Source organism: Notolabrus celidotus, chromosome 9 (assembly GCF_009762535.1).
Source record: "Notolabrus celidotus isolate fNotCel1 chromosome 9, fNotCel1.pri, whole genome shotgun sequence".
Lineage (NCBI taxonomy): Eukaryota > Metazoa > Chordata > Actinopteri > Labriformes > Labridae > Notolabrus > Notolabrus celidotus.
In genome coordinates this window covers 30,138,689-30,154,873 of record NC_048280.1, presented here as the reverse complement: position 1 = coordinate 30,154,873, position 16,185 = coordinate 30,138,689, and positions in this window count along the sequence as shown.

Below are 16,185 nucleotides of genomic sequence, written 5' to 3'. Positions count from 1 at the left end.
AGGGGAGGAGTTTACCTACTTTTGAGAGGCTGCATTCAAGGCCAACAATTAAAACCCACAGTAGAAGCACTGCTCCCACAACACTGAGAACGGGGAAGTTGTTCCGGGGCTGAGCCGGCATCAGAGGTAGTAACAGAGGGGTTAGGTAAAATACCATGGGGCACCATTATTGAGCCATTAAATGTATTAGTAAGTCATACATTTCAGTATTCTATGTAAGAGGCCTACTCTTTCTGTCGCCTTGAGGGTGGCTAACCTACTAAAAATGTATCTTGGCTCATGTCCTTGGAGTTGATGGAAACATATCAGATGTACTCTCTATGTAGTATAAAGTCAACAGCTGTTTTCCAAGATTTAAGACATGTCAAAGATCTGTGGGAAAATGTAACTTATTTATCTGAAGGCACTGTGAGGGGCTTTTAATGATTTTGAGGCCTCTTCATGACCTACATAGTAAAATGAGATTATCAGCGACAAGATTGGATTCTTCTTTTTTCTGAAATTTGATTGAACACTGAATATTTACGTTATTCTGACGTTTATTGGGACACAGGAACACACGTCATGATACTAGGACTATGACAGGTAACATTAAAACCAATATTTCTGATCACCTATTGTAGGCTAACCAACCATAATGAATCACGAGTTTACCAAGTTTTTTCATTGTCAATTTACAGTAAACAATTTTATGTAGCCACAAATAAAGAAAAGATGTATTCAAAAGAAGATCTGCATTTGTTTACTTCCAATACAAAACCATCCTAGCAAGAGCCACATCTTTACAGCAGTGGGTGATGGTGCTCATGGGAACTGTAGTCTTCAGTACAAGAGAGTATAGTGTAATCTAGACCTGCTCTTTCTTTAAAGTGTCATGAGATAATATTTTTTATCAATTGATAATACGAAAAAAAAAGATTAGTTGATTGATTAATCTGGAAAACCGCTGATTTTTTTCCATTGGATCACCAGAATCATTGGATCACAACTTAAAACCCCCCACCGTGCCTTTAATGTTTATCTGTAAAGGGATAAGTATGAAGCAAGTAAACTGATACCACACACTACAGCTTTTATATCTAAATCTAATTAGCAATTTGTTCCTAGATGGTCCTTTAAAATACATAAAAATCAACAGCCAATGCTCAAGAGTCAGCGCAACACAAACTGAACAATCAAACAGATTTAAAAAATCATACAATAAAACACTGCTACTGGATCATATGAGACTACAGACCAAGTCCTCTGCCACAACCAAACTACACTACAGAATGTAGTGAGAAATGAGGACAAGCTCAGCCCAAAATAGATCCAGCAGTAGAGATTTCGCATGTCAACATACAGAAAAAAAAAAACACTGTTATGATGACATATTTATGAAAGAAGTGTGAAGAAAGCTCAGCTCCAAACAAGTGATCATAGCTTCTGAAAAACAGGTTGAAAAAGTCGGTGGGTTATTTTTGGTCAGGGTAAAACAAAACAAAATAATCCCTCTTCACATGAAAAAAGTAATAATGAACCCAGCATGAGGCTAAGGGATAAAGTAAAACAAAAATGGCTACACAGTGTGAGTTTTAGTATGCTAATACATTTAAAGCTGCTGAAGTACAGCTTAAGTTGACAACAACACCTGGGGCTGAGTAAGTGCAGCTGAAGGTAATAAAAGTTTCTGATGAGACTGTTAAACTGAGCCTAAAATACTAAACACTCTCTGATTCCAAAGTCAACATGACTTTTTATTGACGTCATTAGTCAGAATGTCAAATTTCAAAACTAATAGAGGGTAAGCAAAAGTAGATTGCTATTTCAGATTTGTTAACTTGTACAGTTCATTGTCTTCTGATCTGATACCATGGCTCTAGAGCTGATCTTATTTTTATGCCAAACTCCTTCTTACTCTCCCACTTGTGTTGTATAAATATTCATAGTAACAATTGAGGATCGGGCCTTCAACATGCTACATTTTTTCAAAACTCCTCTCTGCTTGTATGTCTCTGTTTTGCTCCTCTCTCTGCGTGTGTGTGTACCTCATCTGCATGCATGCATATGTCTGAAGCAGCCAAGGTTTGGGTACATATTCAATATGTTTTGTGCACTTTGAGCATTTGTTACATGCGGAGGTCCTCGGGGGGCCTTCTGGAGCCGCAGAGATCTGCTTAATGCACGGCAGCTACTGGAATCATCTGCTCTGGAGTGAGCGGGCATAAACAGGAACCCCAGGGAGCTGGTAATATGTTAAACGATCTGACTCCAGTCCCGCTCAACTCGATCCAGTCAAGGCAGCAAAAGATAGGAGAGTGTGATGTGTGTGCTTGTGCTTGTCTCTGCCACAAGAGCTCTGTGTATGTGTGGGTTTTATGAGCAGTGCCGTGAGATGAATGACACTAAGCCGAAAGAGAGAGAGAGAAGAAAAGAGCAGCTGAGAAAAAAGGATGCAAATTACTGAGACAGGACTGGAAGAAATCGACTGGAATTGCTCCTTTGGTGTGGTGGGTGAGGCGGAGCTGCTTTTGTGTGAACAGTTCAAAGGCGGTGGACATATCTCTCCCGGCTGTAATGGAACCACATATATGCATAGCTATGGTGTGATCCAGGGATATATACACGGATAACAAGAAAGGTGTGTTTCAAGTAACACAGGATCAGAGAGCAAATGGTGGCTGCTACCGAGAAGTGTCAGACAGAGACTTATCAGCTTGTCCTCCACCTGTTCTGCTGCACCGGAGGGAGCAGAGTGACTGGAGATATATGGACAGAGGGAATGAGAAAACTGGATGAAAGACAGAATAAAAGAGTGAAAGGGTGATAAAAAAGAAAAAGAGAGACAATAAAACACAAGGTGGACAGAGAAAGGATAATCTGAGGTCTAAAAAGTAAGATGAATAAAAAGAGAACCAAAGCCAGAGGGAAGGAAAAGAGCGGCAGACATAGATAATGGCTGCAGAGACGTGGAGGGAGAAGGAGATTGAAAGTGAATGAGAAAGCTATCTTAGGGAAAAAAGGAAAGAAGGGTAGAGTAGGAGATAGAGAGGGAAATAAAGCTCAAGAGGCAGAGAAAGAGAAAAAGGTCGAATGAGCAGGAAAGATAGGAGCAGTTTGAGAGATAGAGAGCGAGCGAGTGAGCGAGCCGAGGGTGGGTGGCAGAAAGACACAGAAGTGGATGTCTCAGGCCATTTCCTGTGATGATAGCCAGAGGCTTATTTTTCACCTCCTTCCAATCACCACACCAACCCCCACCAACTCCACCACAGTCCCGTCTAACCGCTCCGCTGCCACCCACCCTCTCCCAGCCCATCAACAACACACTCTCACACTGACTCGCACGCTGGCAAACAATTTGATTGTGAAGCACTAACCTCTGTCTGGCTACTGTAAAACGCACAGCGGCACGACTATAATGGAGTCCTGGAGCAACACATGTTTCTCAGCCTATTCAGCTCTGCTCAACAAGTGACTGCTTGAGAATAATTACATCTCATTTTATTCATTGTCACTGAATTACCTGCTTGAGTGGCCGGGTACAATGGCGCCCCGAGATGTGGAAACACGGACAGGGCTGGAGCTGCGGGTGAGGGACTGTTAGCATGTGTGTGTGTGTGTGCTAGCGTGTTTTATACGTCCCTATGAATGAATGCACACAGATTCAGTTGTTTGAGTCTAGTGAGGTCTGACAGCATAGGAGTATGATGTTGGAATGTTATATGCATTTTAGTCTGTGATGCTACTCGGCTCAGGATCCTTGTTTGAATTGAGCTTAGTTACATTTTTAAGTTGACTATACTGAGTTGGCCTTGATGAGATTGCATGGAATTAGTTCCACAACTATTTAACTAACAGAACTGAAACAATGGTTGCAGATATGCAAGGTCACCTTTTATGAAGATCAGCAAATGAGCACCCTAGGGATCTATCCTTAGACCACTTCTATTTACATCGAAAAAACATTGACATTTGTAAAGTTCACCTTTTTGCTGATGATATATTATACTCCTGTGAGCTCTCCAATTGTCAAGCTCTCTCTCATACTCAAAGTACTTGGTGTGATGTATGCACATTTCTTTTGACCTGTCAAGAGAGCTCTCTGGAAGTTCTTTCAAGTGAAAATTGGTGTTCACAAGCTCTGTGGTTCCATTATTTTCCAGGCAGCAAAAAAGCAGGAAGACACTACAGCTGCTTAACTAAGGTGTGCCAAAAGAGACAAAATATTGCTCAATTAAAAAAAAATAAAAAAAACTTGTTATTTTGGGATCTTAATTGCTTTCCGATTTACATGTTGACACTGACAGCCCTAATGTGTAGCGATGTATAACTGTTTATATGTTTCTTCTGTTTACACCTGCTGCAGGGCTCCCTGCAAGAGAAGAGACCTTGGTCTCAGGGGGTCCTCCTTGCTAAAATTAAATATAAATAATAAAAGTAAGCTAAGAACTACTGTCATATCTGTGCATTTCAAATAAAGCTACCAAGGGAATAAGCTACCAAGACAGGCTACCAGCTTGTCTTGGTAGAAAGACTGTTTTTGAAAAATCTCTAAATCCATAATATCTTAATTTTCACTGCAACAGATAATGTTGTTAATGTTATATTGTTTTTAACACTTACACAGAGCTTTCTCATGTCTTCTCCCACACAGTGTTACCTAAGCAAATATAAAACATAAACAATGCACCACGTGTCTGAATTCAACACTCTTTATGCCTACACGTGTCAATCAATCAGTGTGTCCTTGTCAAAGCTGTTGCTTACCATGAGTCACATGCAGGAGTCGTATAAGCTATAAAGTGAGCTGTTTTTCCTGACAGAACCTGTCAGTATGCAAAGTTTGGTTAGCTGTCAGGCGGAGGAGAAAGTCTGTCTTATCTGAAGAGCTCTACAAGGTTTCTCTTCCCTTTCAGGATACCTGGCAATGGAAAATGTGGCACCCATGAATTTGAAAGCTATTCTTGGTAGGTGTGATAAGCACTCCCTGATGGGATCAATGAAAACACCCAATGTGCTTCCATGTGTGTGTTCATGAATGTGCGGAAACCCTAGGGGTCTCCCTGCAGGGGTTTGAAATATATCCTCGCTATATAAGCTACACAAGTTACTCCAAATTCATCTTATAACCCAGCTTTCTCAATAAATATCCGGCTGTGTTCAAAACTTGATTCTGATTGGTCAAAACTTCATAACAACTGTCATTAACTCTGAATAACAGGCAATGCTCAAGACAACCTGGAGGACATTTTTTGATATTACTCTCAACTTCTTGGGAGAGCACAAAAATTAGTTTTTTTGGGTTAATGGCTGAACCAGTCACAGATAGAGAAAGGACAGCTTGAAGTAGTTAAACAGTGTAGAATTTAACTTTCTGGCTGTTAGTGAAGTATTTTTTTTTCTATTTGGACTTTGCCAGTCCAGCTGTTTCCCTGTCATTGTGTTAAGCTAAGCTAACTAGCTGCTAGCACTGGCTTCATATTTACTACATAGATATGAGACAGGACCAGATTGTGTGTGTAAACACAGAACCTGTAAGTCAGAGGCATGTACCATGTACAGAGGATGCAGTCCCCAGCTCTCGACTCCACAAAAATAAATAAATAAATAACTAAATGTCCTTAATATTATAGCGCTCCTTTAACACAAGCAAATCATCAGTTTCAACCAGATCTTATTTCCCCAAATTTGCTATTATTCCTGTTATAAGAGAATTCTCCCATAGTGTACAAGAAGTAAGATGTCATTCAGACGCTGCTCAGGAAAATCCTCAGATTTTTGTGCATGAGCAGATTTTCTGAGAAGGGCTTGGGTGTAGAATATGAGGAATATTACAGGTCAACCTTTCCCGTGTATGTGTGTGAGTGTGTGATAGTGTGTGTGTGTGTCAGTTGGCTGTTTGTCCAGACTATTGGAGAGCAGATGAGTGGAGAGAGGGTGAAGATGTAGTTGTAAATATTTAATGCCGTCCATGTGCTATCGTTGGCCTGCATTTCACTGGAGGCAGAGATGAACACCTGAGTTTAGGGACCAGACAGTGTTAGACACCATCAACAAACAGACTGGGAGGGAGAGAAAGAAAAGTACAGTGGGGGATAAATCTGGAAAATTACTCCCTCTCTCTCTCTCTCTCTCTGGATTTATTTGTTTGTGGGGCAGAGGGATAATAGCACAATAAAGTGTGCAATAAAATGCCAGGAAGAGCAGCAAGTTGAGTAAAAATGCGGGGGAGTCTCTGCATCTCACTAGCAGCAGTAACTGGCAGAAAGATTTCAGTTGAGCGACACCAGATGATTGACACGACATCATTGGGTAAATATAATAAATGCTAGTAGCCCTTTTCATATTGCCAGTTCAAGGCGTGATATTTATGCTCCTGTAATGTCTCGCCTTCAGTATGGGGTGCTATCACCGCTGTGCCGGCATTGGAGGCAGTAACAGAGGCATTGCAGGGGCGAGGCGGGATCACTGTGACCAAGCTGAGCGATTAGGGATGAACAGCACTGTGTGTGTGTGTGTGTGTGTGTGTGCGTGTGTGCGTGTGTGTGTGTGTATGTGGAGCTCCTGTCCTGTTGCTCCTGCAATGTGAAATGAAACACTGGGACACTAATGTTACATGGTTGCAAGATCATCATGGAAGTACAAAGGCACGATGACAGCGAGGTTGTGTAATGGTGCTAATTCAGATTCTCAATATGAAAAATATGGTTAAGGCCTTCCAAAACAATAGTTTTTGAAACAATAGTTTTGGAAGTTTGCTTAAATGTTTAATTGCTGGATTTGTAATTTGTGTACATGGATAACAAATCCGTGGGTATGGTTTATAATCTGTGGTATCAGATTTGCAAACAGTGTGGGCAAATTTGCAATCTGTGCTCACAGTTTGCAAATATGCGTGCACAGACTACAAATCTATGTGTACGAAGATTAGCACGGGGGTCTTCTTGACCTGCCTTCATAGAAAACGTCTCAATAGTAATTTCATATGTATTCATGTTAAGGAATGACTACATGGTGAGCTATCTTTTCATTAAAAAAAACCTATCCGCTAATGTTAAAGGATATTGCAAGCACTAATGCTATTGTTAACAATGGAAAATGCCATTCACTTTTGCTAAAGGTGTTAGCCATGGTTGAAACATGTTTTTGTTTCATGCAAAGTAAGCAGACATATTTTGCCTAGTTAATTTGACAGAATCTAAATGTAATTGTATTGCTGTAAAGCACTTTAAACTGTCTTTCTTTTACTGTTTACATGTTTATTTGATCGTTAAGTGCCATTAAAGGGCACAAGGTTAAACAACTTCAGGTAATAGAGAGTAGAAAGAAATATTTCTGCAGCCCTATGAAGAGACAGACTGTTGCATGCAGAACATTGAGGCAACAAGCATTAGAGATTTCTCTCTCTGCTCACCGCCAGTCTGCAGTGCGGTGAAACAACCGGTTGCCACCAACAGAGGGGTCTGAACAACACTGTCTGCTGCTTTTTGATCATAAGTGGGACCCAATTAAGATGTGACTGGAGAAAGAGCGGTGCTCTATTGAAACTGAGCGTTTGATGAATAGCCCTTTGATTTACTTTGTTTTCATATTACCCAGGTAAAGCAATGTACTGTAAACAATTACTGTTCTTGTGTTACTTATACTACAAGGAAGACACAGCTTCAAACATAAATAACATGTCACTGTCATTTCTGTATATTTGTTTGTTTCACTCAGGCTTTAGCCAATAGAGCTGTATGGTATCTGGCCTAAATTCTACACATATAGTGATCCTTACAAACTGACATTTTGTAATGTTAAGCAAAAAGTGTTACATAACATGAATATATTATAGTTTGTGAGTGTATAACTTGAAAAAAAATTACAACAAAAATGCTTCTGTGTCTAAAGTGACTTATAGGCTCATGTTTCCAGCACACAGTGCAGGTTCCCCGCAGGCCTCCATTGACTCTTATTATAAGATGTACATGGGCATTCACTCCTCTTCGGTTCAACAGACGAGAGCTTCTTGGGCGCCCAAACACATTATGCAAAACCATCCAACAGGGGGCAGAAGCAGGATACAACCACTGAATTGACTCATAAAAAGTATGCAAGCAGTGTTGAAGTGCATTGCCAGTCATAACAACAGAGCTCCTTGCAGTAGCTGACACATATTATGACCATCTTTACTGTCACTTTACACTGTGATCGTTCACCAAAAGACAAATAAATATGATCATCAGTGTAGAAAAGGCCTTTTAATTAAATTAACAAAACTGTTGTGATACCTTATAAATGTAATACTCATGTTTTGGATTTTGTGATAGCCTCCCTGGAGATAATAATTGCTCCAGCCACTAGGGATGTAACGATACTGCCAACTCATGATATGTTAATACCACAATAAGTTCACAGTACAATATTTGTTTTAATATTTAAGAAAAACAAATACAAAAAGAAATAATGACTTGAAAAAAAATGCCTCTTCAATAGCTCTAAGTCACTCATGGAGTCCACCCGTCAGTGGTGAGTGAGGTGCACTCTATTTGCTTGAGGCTTTGTGTAAATTGGCTTTTGTCTCTTTGTAGAGAACTGGTAATAGTGCTGGACTAAAGTATGGTCATGTTGAGAATCAATACTTTGACTCCAGCATGTTCACTAACCTGACTCCTGTTGTCGACCACAGATAATAGCTGTAAGTCTTCGGGTTAAGGTTAGCTATATGTTCAGTGACACATCTTGTGATCTATTGAGCTCTTGCACTGTTACTGAGTGTGGGAGTGAGGCTGTGAATGCTTCCTTTGTAGTGTTTTAGCCCAGCTCAATTTTCCCCTGTATCTTCTTGAATCATTTTGGACTAGGTTGTCATGCTTTATACGGCTATGCATTATCACTTGTTCTGCAAATTGAGACATTGGATAAAATCTGGCATTTGATTGGCTCTTGTTTTCCAAAGTGTAGTACGGTCACCTCTCTTTATACAATGGATGCATGGTAAGTAATAGAAGGCTGTCACCATTACCTATGTCAGATGTCAATCAATCATCACACACGTGGGGCCAAGAGCTCGCTGATCTATCAATCTCCCAGTTGCCTACGTTGACACAAAACAAAGGCAGTAGTTATCAGAGTGAGCTTTTTGGGGGAACACGATGGAACCTATGACAAAGAAATGGAGATGCAGCAACTAAAAAATGTGGGAAAGTATTTCCACTTGGTTGAGGCCGACAGAGGGCTATTCCGAGAAAGTTTTTTTTGTGACATCTGCCAGAGTTTGTTTTCAATCCTTCATGAAGGAGAGTATGACTTGAAGTGGCACAGTACATGTGAGACTCTCAAGAAATGCCAGGCTCTTATAGAAAAATAACAATCTATGAATACATTCCTCCTAAAAACAAAAGAGGATAGCCAAACAGATAAGCTAACAACAGCTGAAATACTGAACAGAACCACACCAAGCAGCACTTGCATTCAAACTGATAAACTGGCTGTGGAAGTAAGCTAGCTCCGGGTGTTTTCAAGACTCAGAGACTGAAACAAATGTCACGTGGGCGTAGTTAAGCAGTGGGTGGCCATAGTTACAGATGTGCTTTCACCTGCCTCTGTGGAGAAAGTTAAAGAGACCAATGGTTCAAAATGATGAGACTGCACACATATTACAGAGTTAATGGGAACAAGCATTTTACTGTGCTATTATGCATATGAATATCTGTAACACTGCAGATGCATACAGACAAACTATATCATAAGAACAGTGACATTTCAACTTCCTCTGATAATTGCATTTGTTTTGCTCCGGAGTTTGAAAATGCATCCAATCTAAATATTTGATAAGTTATTTTATTACAGAATTAAGGCCAAGAGCACAACCTGTGTGCGACCAAACTAACTTGCAAAAGCATCGCTGTTGATATTTAAAGCTAATTGTTCCTGTACAAGTGTTTACTTTTAAGATTAATATATTAAAATCTAAACCATATCTTGTTATTATGTACCTCACAAAAATACTCTTTGTCCCACATCTGGCATGTTGGCACCTGGTCATCTTATTTCTGGGCAACTCGCAATGTCTTCTCATATGACTGGTATTTCCCGGTTCTGTAGGACACCTCAGTCTGGCTGTGTCTGCATATTGTTTTTTGTCCGTCCCCTTTTTATTGTTCTCATTTCTTTGACCCACATGTTGGATTTAAAAGCCACTGGTGCATCAAAATTATCTCTCTATGTCCCTCGTGACACTCGCAACTACCGCCAGCTTATACAAAAACACTAGCATCTATTAGGTGTTGGTAAACATTTTACACTCCTTGTTGCTCCGATTTTGGTCTCCACCAACTCCTGCATGAAATATCTGTCTGTTCTTGGAGTTTATGCCTGCTGTTAAACCATTGACTCTAAAGACACAAAACAATTTCTATTAAAGGCTTTTTCCCCCAGTATATAATGCCAAAAAGCCAGAAACAAGTACCTTTCAACAAAATCCACATCACTCTGTAAATTCTGTAAAAGAGACATACTGACTCAGCCTCTGCCTCATTAAATCCGCTGTCTCCTTCTTTAATTGTATGCTGTTGGTCAGCTTGGTAAGATTTGGTGTCTGAACAGCTGATTTTGGAATCACTCTCGTCACTTTTTCCCCTCAGGAGAAGCACTGGCTGTGTCATCCTTGATCCATCCAGATCTCTGCTGCATCGATACAGACTCAGCGTAGTCCCTCCCATGGCTGCAGCAGTAAGCCATTTGAAAAAAAGTTGTTTCTACTCTCGGGTTCCTACCAGCATCAATAGCAATATTTTCACTCCTCGTCCTTCTCCTTCTCTCCTGTCTTGCCCTTTCCCTCCACATGCCCTGCTCTCTGTTTTTCAGTAAATTGATATTGCTGATGTGATGTGAATGTCATGAATTTTTCCCTTCGCCTTTGGGGTTTCTCGCCTGACCTAGCAGTTTATTTTTTTTCTGTGTCCTATATCAAGTTGTCAGCCTTGGCTGTCCACCATCCAGTTTGCTCGCCCTTGCTTGTCCATCTGTCTCTGTCTCTCTGAATCTGCTAATCCGGCCTCCTTTTTACGGTTTCATCAGTTTTGAACAGGCTGTTATTAATCTACTTCAACAGCAGCCAGCTATGAAAATAGAGGCCTTTAAACCTTATTTGACTGGCTAATCACACAAATGAAACAACCAAAATAGCACATAATCACATCTGCTGTTACATTTTTGTCACAGACAGTATTAAACATGGCTGGAAGAAACAGGTTTGAAACTATATGATCAAACAAAACAGTTCTGACATTTTATTATCAATTGGCTATAGAGGGGAGGTTTTTTAATATTTCTGAAGTGCCTGGATCTATTATTTTCGAGGACTCTTGTGTCTAGAGAGCAGCCAGTAACTCCACATAAAGCCTGGCTGGCTCTTTCTCCTTTCTTCCCTCACTTATTCTCCTGTTCTTCTCTCTGCTCCCTCTTTTCATTTTGCCATAAGTTCAATCACATTATTGGCATTTCTGCCAAGGCGCTGCACAAAATGGAGCTTCAAACACCACTAATCAACAATCCCCTCTTTCTTTTCTCCTTCTTTCTTTCTCTTTTTTTCTTCTCTCTTTTCCGTTCCAGACAATGGCTGGCGTGGACAGACAATGTACAGCTGTCATCTCACCACCCCCTCAGTCCCTCGACTCCACCTCCACTAACATCTGTTGTGTCCAGTCAGGCTTTGGGCAGGGTGGCGAGGGGGTGGACATTGAGGTCAAACCAATCTCTATGCAGATTGTAATGACTTCCTGTGTCTTTCCTTTTCCCCCTCTTCTATCTTCTTCTCCTTCTTCTTCTTGTGGAGATCCCATGGGGCTGCTTGGGAGGATGTCTGAGCTCTGAATGGCTCTCTGTTACCAACAAGCTGCTGTTCAGCAAGATTCCCACAATCATTACCTCAGAGCCTGAGAGTCATATCTGCAAATGCTAGCATCCACATATGCAATACACATTCATATATCAAGTTCTGATAAGGAATATGGGTAAGTGCATGACTGGCTACTTACTGTTTATAGAGATCTCACTGTTCCCCACAGAGAGCCAAGGGCACAGCTGACAACATGAAGTATAACAATGAAGTGCACACAGTTTCAGTTACTGCCTGATGGTCAAGACAAGCAATTAAAGCCACTTTAAAGATGGATCAATTGGTACCAAACAGATTGAGTTTCCAGCTCCTTAAAAAACCTCCCTGTGCTGAAACAGGAAGTTTGCAGTTTCAATGTGTAACTGAACCGTTAAGAGATCCCTGTGGAAATTTCCAAATACATGACTAAGAAGCAATACATCCGGGCTTTCTCAAGTTTCAGTACAATCAGGGTTGGCCCTCCTCTGTGGTGAGGGAAGGGGTTGTTTACCAGAAAATCTTTGGTCACCGTCAAATACAGTATAACTTTTGTAGTTTAGATACAGCAAGAATAGTTTAGCTAGCTATTGCTGAAATATTCTTAACCTTAACCCAGAATCAGAATCAGTCAACTTCCAAGTACACACATTAGATTACATGGAGGCAAAATATTGTGCCTCACACATTATAGAATAAAATAAATTAAAAAGACATTAAACAAGACAATACAATAGACAGCTAATTTTGTGCAGGTGTTGAGTTACAAAGAGTTAACCTTACACAAATAAAGGAATTATTGTATTTACAAGCTAATGAGTTAACGTTCACAACCTAAGTTTCAACCCAACAGGTTACTCACGTGTTGAACTGACCAAGGATCAAGTAAGCACTCCTTCAAACCATCATGACTGGATTGAGATGTGTAAAATGTCAAATTCCCCTTTTTGATGTAATGAGGAAAACAAACAAAAACAAAAACACAAACTTGTACTTTAATTTAATCCCCTTGGTTTCCCACAAGGGAGTATATTGGGTCCTACACTGTTCAACATTTGTGTTAATGACATTGCCCTTGCAGCAGGTGATTCTCATATCCATCTATATGCAGATGACACAATTATTTATACATCTAGTTCCTCCCTGACCACAGCACTGTCCACATTACAGGCCAGTTTCCTTAGTGTCCAACATGCTCTCATGAGGCTCCATTTGGTTTTAAATTCCAATAAAACTAAATGTATGGTTTTTAACAAAAACATGCCATTGCCCAACAGCCCCCTCAAAATCTCCTCCCTGGATGGGTCGGAGATTGAGTTTGTTGACAGTTACAAATACCTAGGGATCTGGCTTGACAGCAAACTTTCTTTTGAAGCACACATAACACACTACTCACTAAGGTCAAATCCCGTATTGGTTTTCTTTATCGCAACAAATCCTCCTTCACACACTCTGCTAAACAGCTTCTGGTTCAGATGACAGTCCTCCCTATTCTTGATCACGGTGACATAGTCTACAGGTCCGCTTCCAACACTCTCCTTCACAAACTGGATGTCATTTACCACGCTGCTATCCGTTTTGTCACTGGAGCCCCATTCACCACTCACCACTGTCACCTGTACTCTCAGCTGAACTGGCCTTCACTCCACTCTCGCAGACAAACACACTGGTTTCTATTCATTTACAAATCCCTCACTGGTAAAACCCCGTTATATCTACAGTCACTAATCAAACTTCACAGCACAAACCGTAGCCTGCGCTCAAGTAGCCTTATCAAACTCATCCCACCCAAAGCCCGGACCTCCTTTGGTCGCACCTCCTTCCTGTTTTCCGCTGCAAATGACTGGAATCACCTTCAACAATCCCTAAAGCTGACCTCTCTCATTCCACTCGCCACTTTCAAAAAAATAATACACCCCATAACTCAACATCACTGCACTTGCTTTTAAATTGCTTTTAGGTTTTAAGCTGCTGTCATATTTTTGTATTGTATTGTTCTGTCTCTAGGTTTCTATGTATGTCCTCTCTGTTTCTTGTTTTGTCTTTTATTTATTGTCATGCCACCTGTGTTGCCTCCTCGCCCAGGTCGTTATTGCAAATGAGAATTGGTTCTCAATTAACTCACCTGGTTAAATAAAGGTTAAATAAAAAAAAATAATTCAAGTTTTACACCCTTGGTTTTCTTTGATTATGCTACGCACATAGTTTTTAATACATGCACTCATGAACCAGCACCTCTCCAGTCTGGTTCATTTGCCCTTGAGCAACGCACCAAACCCCCAACTGCCTGGATGGTGCTGGTTGATGACCGCCTCCTCACTCTGACATCTCTCCATAAGTGCATGTCCATAGCATGTTTGTGCATGAGTGTATGTATATATATATATATATATATATATATATAAACCTATATATATTATATACATATTACGTATATAATACTTTTTTTTTTAAAGCACAGCAGCCATCTTAGAGTACCTTTTAGCTGTCTTTATGATTAGGAGATTGGATTAGTAAAGTTAAGGAGTATCAAATATGTCCACAGTCTGCTTACTAAAATTATTTGAGAAGTTAGCATGATCTCCCTGTGTAGGCGTTGGTTTCCTCCAGGCACTCCCAGACTTCCTCCCATAGTCCAAAGACATGCTCATTAGGTTAAGTGGTTACTCTGAATTGCCCAGATGCAAGTGTGTTTGAATGGTTCTTTTTTATATGTCTACCCTATGATAGAATGGCAGCCTGTTAAGGTTGTACCCTGCCTCTTGTACAATGACAACTACAAGTGGCTCCACTGTGGGGTGTCATATCAAAATTTGAGATTCCTTTAGGAAATCATGGATGCTACATCCTCTGCTCTTAGGAGTAGAGGCACCACTTTGCTTGTTGTCACCGCAGAGCTCAAAGGCAAGCATCCAAGAAGGCATAATTAATGCTGAACAATATATATGGGTTTTGCAAAACATGTGCTTCCACCCAGACAATTCCTTTTTCAAGGAGGAACTGAATATCTTGGCAAAACAATGCAAAACCACATTATGCAAATATTACAACAGCATGGCTCCCTAGTAGAAGAGTCCTGGTGCTAAACTGTCCGGCAGTTCTGACTTAATATCTTTTGAAAACATTTGGGGCATCATGAAATAAAATATGACAAAGGAAACCCTACTATTACCCCAACTGTTGAACATCTGAAGTCCTGTATCGGACAAGAATGTGACTAAATTTTACTTTTAAAACTCCATTAGCTGGTCCTGGCTGTTTGCAAATGTTTCAAAGTGTTGCTAAAAAGAATAGGTGATGCAGCACAATGGTAGACATGTCTCTGTCCCAACTGTTTTGGCACATTTTGCCGATATCAAACTTAAGAGTTGCAACTTTTTGGAAATTGGGGTTTAACTATTGGTGTCCCAGTGTGGGAGTTTAAACAGGCTTTTTTTGAAGCATAAGACAGGACATGACAAAACAATCAGTGAGAAGTACTGTACACACACACAGCGCTGTTTTATCAGTCCTGTTCTGACATTTACAGTCAGGTCATTTCACTTTGCATCACCATTTAGTCTCGGAGACATTTGCATCAACAAAAGTACCCTTCTTTGACAATAGAAAAGGGGTTTTGGAGAGCAGGTAGCAAACTAATTAGCCCAAGAGAAAGTCAAAGAATTGAAGCTATTATAGAGAAATATAGTCAGAGACAGATGTCATAAAGAGATTTAACACAACTTAGAGGGACAAACAGAAGGTGCACTGTGTTTTCAACTGCAGTTTGCACATTCCTGACAAGTTTCAGATTAGGGTTTCGTATAATAAGTCCAGTATCCCTCCTGCAACATTCACACTGGATTATATTGACTGTCTCTTTTATCCACAAAAGTCTTGTGGCTTGAGGAATGGCTCTATTGGTCGGCTGGTCTCTCAATTATTCTTTTTCTGACTGAAATATCTCAGCAACTGTGGGATAGTTTATTTCTTACAGATCTCCAAAATCTCAAGAGGTTGAATCCCAGAGGAAAATTGTACTGCTCAAGACTCTCTCTTCTACGTCTCTGGAGACAAAATGATGACTCTCATGCCAGCCTCATTCAAGTTTCAAACTTTTTTCATTAGTTTCTTATTTGTTTCTCCTAAAATTCACCAGGAGAAATAGTTGGCACCATAGAAACATGAGTGTTTTTTGAGACCTAAATCAGATATCTTGTTAATGGATCATTTATTATCTCCAAAGGACAAAATAACGAGACATAAATAGACAGGGAAGAGACAACCCACTAAAATAAACAGCACTAAAAATTCCAGCCTACAAAATGAACAATGGTTTCAATAAAAACTGACAACTTGAAATTAGA